The following is a 15,814-nucleotide window of genomic DNA, read 5'->3' as shown; positions in this document are numbered from 1 at the left end:
TGGGTCTCCACTCCGCACTCCCCCCATCATTCACTATGGTAAGATTTTTTGTTCTGATGATGCCTTACACCTGATCCCTTCGACACCTCGGAACCACGGGTCATCTTGAGAATGCGAATTCCAGAGCCCTTAGCTGTGCTCCGGTGGAACCAATATGCAGACGAAGAGGAGTTGTTGGAACAGAGTGTGTGATACTGTGTGGTTACAACCAGGAAAGGCGTGCGTTGGGGTTGTATCCTTTCACCGTAACTTTGCAATCGGAATACTGAGAAGATCATCCGAGAAGGTGGACCACAGGAAGAAAGGCAAACAAAACTGTGTTTAGGAAAAAGTCTAGCGAGAAATAAGGAAGGTGAGACTCCCTCTTGCCTACTTTGGGCATGCAGCCGGGGGACCGGCACCTTGCGAAGGACCTCATGCAAAGTAGAGGGTCCGTGAAAAAGAGCAAGACCCTCAGCGAGGTAGATGGACCCAGTGGCCGCAGCACTGGACTCAGACAGAGCGATGGCTGTGAGGATGGGGCGAGACAGTGCATCCTTCTCTTGCTCAGAGGGCAGTGAGGAGTCTGGACCATCTCCATGACAACCAACAGCAACAGAGGGCACTCGCCGCCTCACCCAGCACCTGGGTCCTGCTCGGGGTCTCCACGAGAAAGCCCTTCCTTTGTCAAGTCCTCCACGTCTGTCCGTCTGTCCGTGTAGGTCCCAGGCCCCCCCAGGAAAGCTGCGGGGACCCAGAGACTTGCGCCTCAAGTCCCTCCCTTGATCTCGGTCTCCAAGTTCTCATCTTCAGTTAAAGATGTTTGGTTGCATGGTTTTTAAAGCCTTTGAAATTCTCTGGAATATAAAAAATCAATCTAGCAATGAAATTGGCAACATCAAGGAAGATAGTCAAATGAGCAAATTTTGCTCTGGATATCTAAATGTATATGTAATATTACACACACACACACACACTCTCTCTATGTGTGTACTTGGACATGTTATGAAGAGGGACCGGCTATTAGAAAGGACATTATGAGGCTTGGTAAGTAGGAGGTCAGAAAAAGAGGAGACCCTCGCTGTGAGGTGGACTGACACAGTGTCTACCAGAACGGGCTCAGACATCACGACAATTGGGAGGATGGGGCGGGCTGGGCAGTGTTTCGTTTGGTTGTACATAAGCCCACTGCGATCTGGAACTTACTCAAGGGCACCTAACAAGGACATACCTACATGTCTGCGTAGAACCCAGACCCGAAACTCACTGCCAGGAGTCAGTGCCGACTCACCGCGAGACGGTCACTGTCGACAGGAGTGGAAAGCCCGTCTTTCTCCCTCGGAGCTGCTGGTGGTTTCGAACTGTCGACCGTGCAGATCGCAGCCCAATGTGTAACCCCTGCACCACGAGGGCTTTCATGTGTGTGTACTTGTATTCATATTCATATCTAGTTGGAGGAACGGTGGGTTCTGAGGCTGGGGCAGGGAATGCACAAGCTAACCTTAGCACAAGCTAACCGCATGTGTCGGGAAGCAAAGGGAATATGGTGGAGGGGTCAAAAGAACAGTACTGACAGGTTCAAGGGCCCCAATATTTAACATTCTGAGCATCTAAATACATCCGGGTAGTAAGGGATTCAATCCACTGAATTAATAGGAAGTGCACGCGTTTCCCTGGATGCCATAACAAATTGCCATCATCCCAAGGCTTCAACCAACAGAAATGTATTCTCTCACAGGTCCAAGACTCCAACGGAGGGGTCATGAAGCCCACGCTCTCTCCAAAGGACCTGCGCAGACCCTTCCTGGTTCCTTCCGGCTTCCGGGAGTCCCAGGTAGTCCTTGTGTGCTGTGAATTTGACCCTCTGCCTCCACCTGTCACAAGACCCTGCTTCTCTTTGTATCAGAACACACGCCATTTTCCACTAGCCCATTGGTATGACCTCATGCCAACTGAGGTCTGCCAAGACCCAAAGAGGTCATGTTGGCCGGTACAAGGGTTAAGACTTCACCATATCAACAAGTCAACCTGTTCAACAGGAAACCTTGAGTCGCTGCTGATAACTGAAAATGGATGAGGATGTTCACTGTTGCACTACTCACCATACCAGGAAGATGGGAACAATCCCTGCATGCACGCAACAGAATACACAACAACCGCTCAAGATGAACACTCAACCTGTGAAGCGCCTCCTACCAGGGACCGCCCTGGAGCACATTCTCCTGATGAAACCAGTCCATCACAGAAGGACAACTCCTGCATGAGGCCACTGCTCTAGAACATCAAGAAAAGGTTTTCACACACAAAGAAACACTCTCTGGGGGTGACCAGAGGTGGAAGGGGGAGGGAAGGAGGGAGGAGGGAAACGTCCTGGTTACAGGGTAAAGAAGCGTTAACTTGGGTGAAGAGGGAGCCCAATACAGTAAGAGGAGGCTGGCAAAAATAATGATGGAGTCAGGGGAGACACTAAGATGTTTGTGAAAGTTAAAGGCAATAGAAGTAAATGCTGTTAGATTCGCAAACCTGCAATACAAGTAGATGCTTAGATAGACACAGGCTGAACAGGTATGACAGAGTGGGCATATGCCCATGCTTATATTTATGAGGGGGTACCCCAAAACTGATGCTCATTTGGTTTTTTGATATGAGGGGGATGGGTTTTGCTACTACGACAATGCACCTGCTCACACACATCCATCTCAGTGTGCCTGTTCTTGGCAAAAAACAGCATGCCTCTCTTTCCCCCTCATGCCTTACTCACCTGACCTCTCTCTGTGTGACTTCTTTCTGTTTCCACGAATGAAGAAGGACATGAAAGGACAGCAATTTGACGACACAGAAGAGGTGAAGAAAAAATGAGGGAGGTGCTGTCAGCCATCCAAACAGATGAGTTTGAACAATACTTCCAAGAATGGAATCGCAGCTTTGACCAATGTATTCAGTGTAATGGAGAGTACTTTGAAAGTGATAAAGTAGAGTTGCAAAAAAAAACAAAAAAAAACTTAAATACATAGCTTTGGGGAAAAATTCCATTTTGGGAGTGGTACCCCCTTGTACATTTGTCGGGATATTTGTATATGTTTTGTTGCAAATAGACGGTATCCATGAATGTGGTAGAGCACACAGGTGGCAAGGTTTGTTGTCTAGCCCACCCCCCTGTGGGAGTGAAATGCTGGCCCCGGGATCGTCCCTAGTGTCAGGGGCATTAGGGCACATGGACATCATGTAGAGCACAAAGCCATGTCCTCCGTCCTGCTGTGAACAGTGACTGTGGTCTTCAAAATTCAACTAAGATGCACCCACAGGTCCCTCCCCAACGGAGGAGAAAAGAGAGGTGAAAATCAAAAGAATTTGACCCAAAAATCAGCCCAAAGGACGAGCGAACCACACGAACATCCGTCTCCACCGCACTGAGACCGAGGCCTAGACGGGCCCCGACGACCACGAGCAACAGCTCTGAAAGGACCACCTCAGAAAGTCCTGGGTGGGGGCGGGGGTGGGGGTGTAGCAAACTGCCCGCCGTGGTCCTTGTTGGAAAGAGAATAGTGGGACTGTCAGGACCGTGGGTCTGGGTGAGCCTCCACATCTGGACGGGAACCTCCCCCGTGTTCGAAGACGCAATCATTTAAGAGCAGAGGGGCAGCGTTGACTCAAGGACAACATTTTAAATACTGCTCTGCAGTTGAAGCCTTTCTGTAAGTGTGAGATTGTCTCAAAGCAAAGGATGAAACACACACACACACACACACACACACACACACACACACACAAGAACTACCTCTGGCAACCTCCAGAAAAGAACCAGGCTCTCTCTCTTCCTCTAGATCAGAAATTCTATCCAGGAAAACCTCTCTAACCTGTGTGTACCCAGAATAAGAATTTGGCTCCCACTGACACCAAGGGCTCAAGTAGAAAGAAAATGTTTTGGGAATGACGATGGCAACATATGTACAAATGTGCTTGATACAATTGATTGAAGGGATTCTTAAAAGAGCTGTTTTGTTTTGTTTTGTTTTCTTTTGTTGCTTTGTTCTGTCTTGTTTTTTTGCATATTATTATTATCTCTGTAAGTATATCTAGATAAGATAGGCAGGATAAAAACTCTGGAGGAGAAAACAATGGGACCTATGGTTCCAGGGGGACATGGGAGAGGGGGAGGCCAGGGAAAGGAAGTGGTGTTTACAAGCCCAGGAACAAGGGAACAACAAGTGATCCAAAATTGATGGCAAGGAGGTTATAGGAGGCCTTGTAGCGCTTGATCAAGGGCAATGTAACTGAGAGAAATTACTGAAACCCAAATGAAGGCTGAACATGATAGTGGGGCAAGAGGAAAGTTAAAAAAAAAAAAAGAAAGAACTAGGAGGCAAAGTTCTAAATAAAGGCACATACATATGTGAATTATATTTATATATGACAATGGGGAAATAGATCTATGTGCATATATTTATAGGCATAGTACTAAGGTAGCAGATGGACATTGGGGCTCTACACAAGTACTCCCTCAATGCAAGAACACTTTTTTCTATTAAACTGGCATTCCATGATGCTCACCTTCCCGACACGATTGCTGAAGACAAATGGGTACATAAGCAAATGTGGTGAAGAAAGCTGATGGTACCTGGCTATCAAAAGATACAGCATCTGGGGTCTTAAAGGCTTGAAGGTAAACAAGCAGCCATCTAGCTCAGAAGCAACAAAATCCACATGGAAGGACACCAGCCTTTGTGATCATGAGGTGTCATGGGATCAGGTATCAGACATCAAAGAACAAAAAAGCATATCATTGTGAATGAGGGGGAGTGCGGAGTGGAGACCCAAAGCCCACCTGTAGGCAACTGGACATCCCCTTACAGAAGGGTCGCGGGGAGAAGAGCCAATCAGGGTGCAGTATAGCACCGATGAAACATACAACTTTCCTCTGGTTCTTTAATGCTTCCTCCCCCCTCTATCACGATTCCAATTCTATCTTACAAATCCAGCTAGACCAGAGCATGTACACTGATACAGATAAGAACTGGAAACACAGGGAATCCAGGACAGACAGTCCCTCAGGACCAATAATGAGAGCAGAGATACCAGGAGGGGAAGGGGAAGGTGGGGAGAAAGATGGGACTGATCAAAATGATCTACATATAACCCCCTCCCTGAAGGACGGACAACAGAAAAGTGGGTGAAGGGAGACGTCAGACAGTGTGAGACATGAAAAAATAAATAAATAAATAAATTATCAAGGGTTCTTGAGGGAGGGAGGGTGGGCAAGAGAGGAGGAAGAAAACGAGGCGCTGATACCAAGGGCTCAAGTAGAAAGAAAATGTTTTGAGAGTGATGATGGCAACAAATGTACCAATGTGCTTGACACAATGGATGGATGTGATAAGAACTGTGCGAGCCCCAATAAAATGATGTTTTTAATGGAGAAGTGTGCCCTGCAAGGAAGCTAATGAGAACAAAACTGAAATCTTATCTTGATCCAATAATAATCTATGTTCAATTACTCTTGGAAAATTAAATGCTGTGCTTGTATATATACACTTCCTTCTTTAAACATACAAATGAATTCATGGTATGTTAAACATCATATTTTTGATACGGTAGGGTACTTATGGTTGTAATAATAACATCTTATTAAAATAACTAAGCGATTCTAATTTGATTTTTTAAAAAGCAATAGCTGTAAGAGCCCCCAATAAAATGATTTATTTAAAGAAGAAGAACACCAACAGCTGTGTGATCTTGGGTAAATCACTTGGCCTCTCTGAACCTGAATGTTATCGCATGTAAAACAAGGACCGTGACAGCCACCTTTAATAGGGAGAATTGGGATAATTTGTGTGGAATGCCTATTACAGAGAAAGTTTGACAATCCTGGACCTTTCCGCAGCCTTAGAACCCCCCAGGAAGCTTCTACCAAAAACCTATTTCTACAACCCACCACAGGGATTCTGTGCCGCTCACCTGCCAGGTTCGGTTCACCCTCTCACAGTAGACTGAGACCAGCCCGTCTGCTGACAGTCTCTCGGGTGCACCTCAAATCCACCCCTGATGGCCCCACCTTTGTCTCTGTCTCCGCCCAGAAGGCCCTTCTGCTAAAACTCCTACTCACCCTTCAAAGCCCGGCAGAAAGAGCTCCTCACTTGCAAAAGTTCTCCCCCACCACTTTCCAGAACCCCTTCGCTCTCTGACCGTTTCTTCCTGCCACAAGAAGAAATCTTATCCCCTGGTGGATTCTGTCATGGACCTCACATGACATGCCACCTCGAGTTACTCTTTTACAACAGCCATGCTTCTCAGGGGTGGCCCAGGGACACACTGAATCTCCACGTGGACAGTTAGCTGGCTCTCGGCCCCACACACAGTAAGGAGACGCTCCAGCTCTCAATCCCGCCCGTGCGGCCCAGAGTCCAGAGCCTCCATCCTTTGTCGCCTGTCGCGTTGATTCCGCCTCCTTCCGCGGGGGCGGACAGAGACCCTGGACGTTAGGGACCAGGCGCTGTCCGTCTCTGGGTCTTCATCACCCAGAACAGCGCCTAAAACACACCAGCATCGATTCCGACCCCTAGCAACCAGAGAGGGCGCAGTAGTCACCCAGGGCTTGTTGGCCTGCAGTCTTCGAGGGAGACGGTCACTCGGAGCTGTTCTTGAAGGGCCAGCCGCCGGTGGCTACGAACGCCCACCTTTCTGATAACATCCGAGCGGGTGTCATGGCGACTCCGGGTGAAAAAGAAGGAAATGCTGCCTGGTCCTGCACCCTCCTCACCAGCTCTGTGACGCTGGGGCAGACCCCGTGCCAGTCCGTCCCTCCAGGGTCTTCCTTCCTGAGAAGATGGCCCAAGTGCAGGAGGTCGAGTCTCTGCTAAGGCCTGTGCTTCCGGCAGTGCAGACTTTTGAGAATCTTCTCCAACACCCTCCTTCAGCATTCAAATGGTGCGTGCCATTGAAGGGTACAAGCGAGAGGAGCGGTGAGCTTTGGCACCATCTCCTGCTGTGTGCTGTTTGGCGGCCGGCGGGAGAGAGCGCAGCTAGAAGCGGCTGAGGCTCTGCAGCAGGTGAGCTGCAGGTTTACAGGTGTGACTGGAAAGGAGGCTCTGTGAACAGACGCTGGTGACGGTAACGCTCACAGCAAACACCAGATGGCGCGGCCGCATCACTCCCGAGGCGCTGCGGTGTTTCCTGCTCCCGGAGGTCGGAGGCTGTGAATTCAGGAATCCCAAAACTCCGGGCTTTGTGGGTGAAAGAACTAAGGTGAAAATGGCCCAACAAAAACATACCGAGCGTGGAATTGAGACTAAAGAAATAGTCTCTCTGTCCTTGAGTGAAAAATACCCACCCCAGCTTAGGGGAATGTTGTTACCGTGCTAAAGTTCTCGGGTCACGTGGCAGAAGTTTTGTTACTCGTTTGTTTTTTTTTTCTTTAATGTTATATATAGCAAGTCTCCAAAGCAGAATTAAACCACAGGCAATTGAGTTGCAGCAACAGGACAACAAAGTGCCGTGTCCCAGATCCTGTGCAGGTGAAGCCCTAGGGATTTTTTATTAATCATTTTATTGGGGGCTCTTACAGCTCTTATCACAATCCATCCATCCATCCACTAATCAAGCACATTTGTACATTTGTTGCCCTCATCACTCTCAAAACATTTTCTTTCTACTTGAGCCCTTGGTTTCAGCTCCTCATTTCCCCTCCCTCTCCACCTTCCCTACCTCATGAACCCTTGATAATTTATAATTATATTTTTTATAATTATTATTTTTTCATGTCTTGGAATAAATTAGTTAAAAGGCTGTCTGGCTCAAAAAATAATTATTATTTTTTCATGTCTTACACTGTCCAACATCTCCCTTCACCCATTTTTTGGTCCATCCCCAAGGGAGGGGGTTATATGTAGATCTTTGTGATCGGTTCCCCCTTCCTACCCCACCTTCCCCTTCCCCTCCTGGTATTGATACTCTCATTATTGGTCCTGAGGGGGTTATCTGTCCTGGATTGCCTGTGTTTCTGTTCTTATCTGTACCAGTGTATATGCTCTGGTCTAGCCAGATTTGTAAGTTAGAATTGGGATCATGATAATGGGGGAGAGGAAGCATTAAAGAACTAGAGTAAAGTTGTATGTTTCATCGTTGCTATACTGCACCCTGACTGGCTCGTCTCCTCCCTGCCGCCCTTCTGTAAGGGGATGTCCAGTTGCCTACAGATGGGCTTTGGGTCTCTACTCCACACTCCCTCTCATTCACAATGGTATGATTTTTTGTTCTTTGATGCCTACCTGATCCTATAGACACCTCGTGATCGCAGAGGCTGGTGTGCTTCTTCCATGAGGGCTTTGTTGCTTCTCAGCTAGATGGCCTCCCTCACTCTGGCTGGTAAATTTCACCTGGTTTTTCCTGGCTTGCTATTGCTGTGTGTGAATGCCGTTGGAATAAATTAGTTAAAAGGCTGTCTGGCTCATAGAAGGTGTTTTGCTGGTGGAAGAACCTGGCCTAGTCCCTGTGTGATGCTTACAGACTGCAGGTTGCTGCCCTGGGGCACCAGCCGACTGGTTCGTAAGCTCATCTTTGTAACTGTCCCAGGTGCTCAGGAGAGGAACCAAGTCACACATCCCCACCCAGAAACACACCCCCTGCACACAGCCCTATAAAACCCTGCTCGTCTGTACCGAGGGTGCTTTGACTCATGGCAGAGGCCCCTCTCGGGTTTCCTCCAATAAACCTGCCTCCCGCCGCCGGTGAGTCTCTGTCTGTCTTTCCTACAGTGTATGTTCTCACAAGCCTCCGGGTGTTCTTTCTCCACCCCGCAGCCCCAGGGAGCCTGCTTACACCCACATGTAGTCCTATCCATCACCCTTCCCTCCCAGGTGTGGCTTTAAAGGCCGAGCTGTGGCTTTAAAGCATGATGATACTGTACGCAGGTTCCCAGTCTCACTGGGCCTACAGCCCCTTTTCAGAAACACAATGACTCAGCACCGCCCCCCCAATTAAAAACTTCCAGACTCTAGCCCTTAACCCAGGATAAAGTGTGGGCATCATTTTTTAAGCCCCCCTGAATGCCCTGGTAGTGTGGTGGACTGTGCAGGGGGGTGCTGGCCACAAGGTCCACAGTTGTAAACCACCAGAGGCTTCTACTCCTGTGAAGATTGACAGTCTCGGATGCCCACAGTGCTACTCTGCCTTACAGGGTCACTGTGAGTCAGAACTGACGCCATAGCAGGGAGCCTTGGAGTCTCTGGATTGTTCCAGTGCACCCCCACCCCACCCCACCCCACCCCCGGGGGTGGTGTGGCCCGCTTTGGAAGCACTGCTGTTGAAAAAGGATTCTTGTAGGTATCCACTTAATAACCTGCTCCCCTCGGTAAATAAGATCACAGGAGCAAAGGGCAGGCACAGGGACTCATGAAAGTGGAGAAGTCTGATTTTAAAATGACGGACGAGCTCGGGGAGAGTCAGCCTGAGCCTCCGGGTTTGGGACCCCCAGGGGCGGCCATTGTGCTGCCCTTCAGAAGGAGCCTGCGTGGAAAGTCCCACTCCCTGGCTCCACTGCCCCCAACCCAAAGGCCAGACCAGGTGCTGGCTCCCAGAGACCCATTCATGAGTCTCAGACTGGAGCTGCACCCCCCAGGGTTGTTGCCCTTGGCTGATTTTTGGAAGCAGCTCCCCAGACTTTTCCTCCAAGGCACCTCGGGGCGGACTGAAACCCCCAAACATCCCGTGACTGGCCAAGGATGGCAACTATGTGCACAACCCAGGGACCGGGAAATGGCCTTTCATCTCTGAGCTTGTTTTCTTGTGTGGACAAGAGGGGTGACACTGCCTTGGAGTCATGTTTGGGGGGCCTCAGGGAGATGGAATGCATGCTAGACGATGCCCCAGGCCTGGCCCAGTGTCCAGCGCCTGCCAGAGAGGGGTCTTGGTTGGCCCACTCCCCGAGGCTCAGCACCACCCCACTCATCATCCACACCAGCCTTTTTCTCCTTTTCGCTCTGAGCCAGGGCTCCTCCTTGGCCCGGTGTCCCCAGAAGCAGCGCTCCGTTCTTTGGGACTGTGTTCAGGAGCCTAGATTTTCCCTTCCCTGGTACCCACTTCTCACGTCACGAGCCTGCGCCTTCGATGGGCTGCAGTCTGACCACTCGCCCGCCCCCCTCCACGACATTCGAGTCTCCTTCTCTGCTGGGCTATGCCCTGCAGGGGACAGGATGGACAGAGGCTGGCTGCCCCAGCTGTCACTGCTGTGCCGCTTCCAACGCGCTGACCACGGGCCAGGTGTGGTGAGCACTCCACCGGGGTGCTGGCCGACGTGCCCCGTATGTTACCGTGCTCCCTCTGCCACTGAAAGAATTGCGAGGCCGGCAGAAATGAGACAAGGTGTCCCAGACCGCACAGCTGGTGACTGGCAGACGCTGGACAAAGGGCAGCAGAGCGGAAGCTCATGCCAAGCGGAGCTACCGCACAAAGCAATCTTCCCGGGTGAAGGTAAAACTGCAAACTTGGCTTTTCTTCCCTGGCCCGTGGCACCCCCAGCCACGGGGCGGCCAGGGCCCTGGGGAGTTGAGTTAGTGACAAATTGTGAGGTCCGCACCTTCCTGGTTCCTGAAACCCGGGAGGAGCTGGCTCTCTGATGCCCCGCGTTTCAGACACGCTGCGCTCTCTGCCAGTGGCCGTCCTGAAGGTGGCACTCAGAGGCAGGGGCAGTAAGAGGTCTCCCTGGCTCAAGCCACCCAGCCAGGCCTTGCCACAGCTGAGCCCAAGGCAGGGGGCCCAGGGGTCTGGGGGCCTCTTCACCCACCGTGCTTGTGGCTCCGGCAGCTCTCAACCCCAAACCAAACTCGCTGCCATCGGATCCATGGTACTGATAGCAACTGCCCGTGGGTTTCCCAGATGGCGACTCTTCCCAGGAGCACAAAGCCTCATTGCGCTTCCGCGGAGCAAGCTGGTGCTATCAAACTGCCGTCCTTGCCGTTAGCAGCCCAGTGTAAAGCCACTCCGCCACTGCGATCGTGTCACAGGGAAATGAAGGCTCCGGCTCGCTTTGCACCGTCACTGCCTGAGACATGGCAGGCAAGGTTCCTCCTGCTGATCGGGAGAACCCCCGGGAACCTTGTCCCCCTTTCCAGAGCGGCCCCCCACCATCAGCGGAGGCACTGGAGACCTTCTGTCACACTGCTGGGATCTGTCAGGGCCTGGGCAGCACCGATCTGCTCCCAGCTCCAGCTCCGCCCTCAGCGGGCCCGCTACAAGGACAATGTGCTTTTGAGGGCAAGGGAGCGTTGAAGTTCTCCCAGTCCCCAATGGAACGGGTGATGACCCCAAAGCCAGCTCTGGGTCATTCTCCTGCTGACTCTCTTGCTCACAATGGTGTTTGGGGACCACGGGCCCCATTTTTTCACCTGTGGGTGGCCCTCCGATGCACATAGCCCATGTTTTGCCATGCTCGTTGCGGACCTCCAAGAGAGTGTTCTTCCCGAGCTGGGACAATGGGGACCTGTGAGGGGTCCACGGTGGAGGCAAACTGATTACTGCAAAGCCGAGTTGATCCCCATAAACTCGTCCTCGTTATGTCCTGCTTCCCCTTGAGTTTTGATCTGGTTTACTTTGCTACTCTTGTCAGTTTTAAAATATGTATGTTTTCTGTGTGTGACATCAGGACAGGTAACTGTAGCGAGACAGTCACTGGGTTCATGGCTCCTTGGGGGTGTGGCAGGGGAGGCTAAGGGAAGTAGAGAGCTAATAACCACGAGACAAGAATGAAAAAATGTCCTAAGACTGGTTATGATGATGATGGTACAACTCTTCTTGAACCCTGATTTGTATGATAAGTGAATCAGATGCCAGTAACTCTGCTGGGGGGAAAAAACAAGTTCAGCCTGTTTGTGTGGGGCGCCTCTCATGCAGTCTTCAGGCACAACATCCAGAGACCAGTGGCCACCTGCCGGGCATCTCTGACTGCCTCGGGCTCAGCCAGTGACCAGCCCCGCCTCTGCCCTCTAGCAGCTCTCTGTCCCCAGGGAGGGCACTCACCTCAGCAGTTAATGCTACACCGGCCTTCCGCTTCAGGGCCTAGCATCTATTCTTATGGAGCCTGGATCTACTGGGCTGGGGAAGGGGACCATTAAAAATGAAAATCTACCCCCAATCCCAGGCACCCTGGTGGCACAGCAGTTATCCAATGGGCTGCGATCTGTGTGGTCAGCAGTTCAAAACCGCTTGTAGCTCCTCGGGAGAAAGACTGGGCTTTCTACTCCCGTGAAGTGTTACCATCTCAGAAACCCCCAGGGGGTCACTCCGAGTCGGCACTGACTCGATGGTAGTGAGTACCCCCAATCCAGTCAGAGCTCTCCACCAAAAGAGAAGAGAAAGAAATCTTTTCTCAGATACGCATTAGACCAGAACATAGGGGTCACGGCCGATGGGTGAGGCTGCAAAGACAGAAAGAAGCCTGACCCTGGCATGGGTGAGCAGATACAGCTCTTTACATCCGTGTGGAAGATGAAATTGCTCGTTTCCCAGTATCCTGACGGCAGGAGACTTCCCGTTATGCTAATTGCCTTCCCAGAAAGGGGCAGGTCAGCACAGCTGTCAGATCCTGGAGGAAACCACTTAGCTTTGCAGTTTGCAAAGAGACAACGAAGCCGTGAAGACAAGTGACCTCAAGTGCATCCTGAAGAATCAGGTGGTCCCTCTCCGTGCCCGTGAGGCGCTGTCCTGGGGTCCCTGGAGGTAGGCAATGTACGTCGAAGCGTAGAAACTAAGTCGCATGGAGCCCAGCAAGGAGGTCACAGCTCAGGTGCAAGCATCTCAGGGGAAAAGAGGCAGGGCCGTTGAGAGATGAGGATGGAGATGAGGCAGGGACCAGAATCCCAAGGACCGTGGGAGCCCTGTTAAGAGGTCTGAGCCCTGGCGTTTCACATTGTTGGCAGAATCAAGAGAACGTGGTGGTAGGTTGGATGGAAACACAGCAAAGGAAGGAGCCAAAAATAATACCTGGCCAAGGATTGAACAGACATCTCAACCAGGAAGGGCCAACCCACCACCCACTGCCCTGAGTCTGTTCTGACTCCGGGTGGCTCTGCAGGACAGAGCAGAACAAGGCACAGAGTGTCTGGGACTAAACCTTCACTAAAGCAGACAGTCTTATCTTTCTCCAGTGGAGCAGCGGGTGCACCTGAACCTGAAGTCCGATACTTAGTTCACTCCTTAAGTGGCCAACAGGCACGTGAAAAGATGCTCACCATCATGAGGGGAACAGAAGTGAAAACCACAGCAACGGACCCTTCACCCCCTGAGGCCTGCCACTGGCCAGCTGAGTGACTGGAAAGGGGGTTCTCCCCACATCAAGCCTGAGGCTGACGGTGGCTCTGGCTGCCACTCAGACTGCAGTCTACGAGAGTCCTGAACCAGAGACCCCAACTAAACCAGCCTGCATGCTCCCTGACCTAGAGGAAAGCCACAGTGTTCAAGGGTAAGTTATCATGCAACGCAGATGCACACACGGGAACTGCAAAAGGGCTGTGGAGGAAAAGCCAATAACACGGAGCACTAGAGAGAAGAAATTGCTGAACAATTGATTGTGGTGATGAAGACTGCACAATTATGTCTAATGTGGTCGAAATATTGAATTGTACAATATGTGAATTATATGTCAATAAAACGCTCTTTAAAAAACATATTATTATTTATTTCCCATACTATGTAGGATACATACAATTGAATAGCACAGTATTTCAGTGGGTGGGGCGGGAGGGTAGTGGTGGTGGAAAGGCTGTGGAAAAATTCTGTTAACTTTTTATCCCATTTTTCCATGAACTTTTTAAAGCCCCATCATATATATTTCAACACATACACAGGCACTTCACAAGCATATGTGTGCCTCTATGTGACAAGCATGCACACAAACATGTGTGCAGGCCTAACACGCATGCCTGTGTATGCATAGGCACACAGTCTGCAGGGCTGGCACTTCCCCCTCCTGGCACTGCAGCAGAGGAATCCTCAGATGGGGCTTTGATCAAAGCCTCCCCCATTGTCACCTCCTCCCTCCAGAGTTTCCAGTCCCCTCTGGGGGGCCTTCAAGCACAGGACAGAGGTCAGAAGTGAGGAAGAAGCCGGGGAGGGTGGAGCCGACCCAAATGAGCATGGTTCGTTTGTTTGCTGTTTGTTTGTTTTGCTTTGTTTTCCCCTAAATGGCTTCTGTTACAGAGCCTGCTGGGTCTCACTTTAACTGTATGAAGCACTGTTTCCACGGCAGGGGAAGAGGATGCTTTAGCTGAGTGTTGAGATCCACAAAGGAAGTGGCAATGATGGCCCGTTCCCCCCAGTCTCCCTAATTCACAGAAAGCAAATTGTCATGTCGTGGGTGCGGCTGGGTCTCCTGTCCATGCAGAATGGGGGGATGAGGAGGAATGGGGTTTGCTCTTTGATGGGCATCAACTGACCAGGAGGAACCTTGTGCAATCTCCCCGCTGAGGAGGACGCAACACTTAACTCAGCGTTCCCATGTATCCTGACAGAGCCATCCTCCAACACGGGCACAACACAAGAACTGGTACAACATTGGCCTCAAGGATCCAATCAGAATATGGGACAGAAAGGGCCATTCAAGGAGCCAACCCACTGCCAGCAAGTCGATTCAGACTCAGCGCAGACCCCGAGGTCAGAGCTGAAGAGCTCCGTACGGTTTCCAAGACTATGAATCTGCAAAGAAGTAGACAATAATTCCCACCTGCTGCTGGGTCACCTTTCTTTGGAGCTGGCACGGACAGGTTCTCGTCCAGTCTCTCGGCCGGGTGGCTGTCTCCCAGGTGGCGTGGCTCAGCCTGGAGAGTGCTTCCAGCTCCGTCAGCTTGGTGGAACGTCATGTTGGTTCGCCATCCGTTCCGGAGCCTTGCGCTGGCTAGTGCCTCCCACATCACTTGGATTTCTTGCTAAAGGGAATGGGGGGAAATGATGGTGCTAAAGAGCTGAACAGAGAATCTCAAAAGACAACTGGAAAAGACAAAGTACAACCTTACAATGAAATGTGCCAAGGCCTGGAGCCGTGCAAAAGGGAAGAATATGCTCAGATCTCAAACTGACAGAAATGAAGGGAAAAATCCAGCTTCGAGTTGCAATATTGAAGATTTCTATGTGGAAAATACTAAACGATGCAGGAAGCATTAAAAAAAAAAAAGATGGAACTATTACACTAAGCTAATGTACCAAAAATAATTGGCCAACATTCAACCATTTCAAGAGGTAGCATATGATCAGAACTAATGGTATTAAAGAAAAAAGTCCAAGAATCAGCTATTGGTGAGATGCAAATTAAAACAACGATGAGCTATCACTTCACTCCAATATGAACAGCAAAGTTGAACAAGGTAAACAGTAAATGCTGGTAAGGGTGTGGAGGGACGGGAATGCCGTGCCTGGTGGGCGGGGACTATCAAATAGTGCAGGCACTGTGCAAACACTACACGACAGCGCTTCCTTCACAAGTCGAACAAAGGAGAGCCCTACGAGCCAGCAGACCCTTCATGTGGTATCTCCCCAGGTAAACAAGCACCACCGTGAAAACAGACAGGCAACAACCTGAATGCCCATCGGTGGAGAATGGATGAAAATCCTGTAGTTCACATACGCAGTGCGCAGCATGGCGATGAGTCAGCAGGACCCGACCTCGGGACATCGTGCCGTGAAGTAAGCCCATCACAAAGGGCTAGTATTTTATGAGACCACTGTGATAAAAAGTCAAGAAGAGGCGTTCGCACTAACAGCAATCTTCTTTGATAGAGGAGAAAGGAGGACAAGTCACTGACTACAGGGCTGCTGTTGGTGGAGGTGGAGGTGGAGGTGGAGGTGGAGGTGG

Source organism: Echinops telfairi, unplaced genomic scaffold (genome assembly GCF_000313985.2).
Source record: "Echinops telfairi isolate 266 unplaced genomic scaffold, ASM31398v2 ScPeMD7_9;HRSCAF=40, whole genome shotgun sequence".
Lineage (NCBI taxonomy): Eukaryota > Metazoa > Chordata > Mammalia > Afrosoricida > Tenrecidae > Echinops > Echinops telfairi.
Note: the sequence above shows the minus strand (reverse complement) of the source record.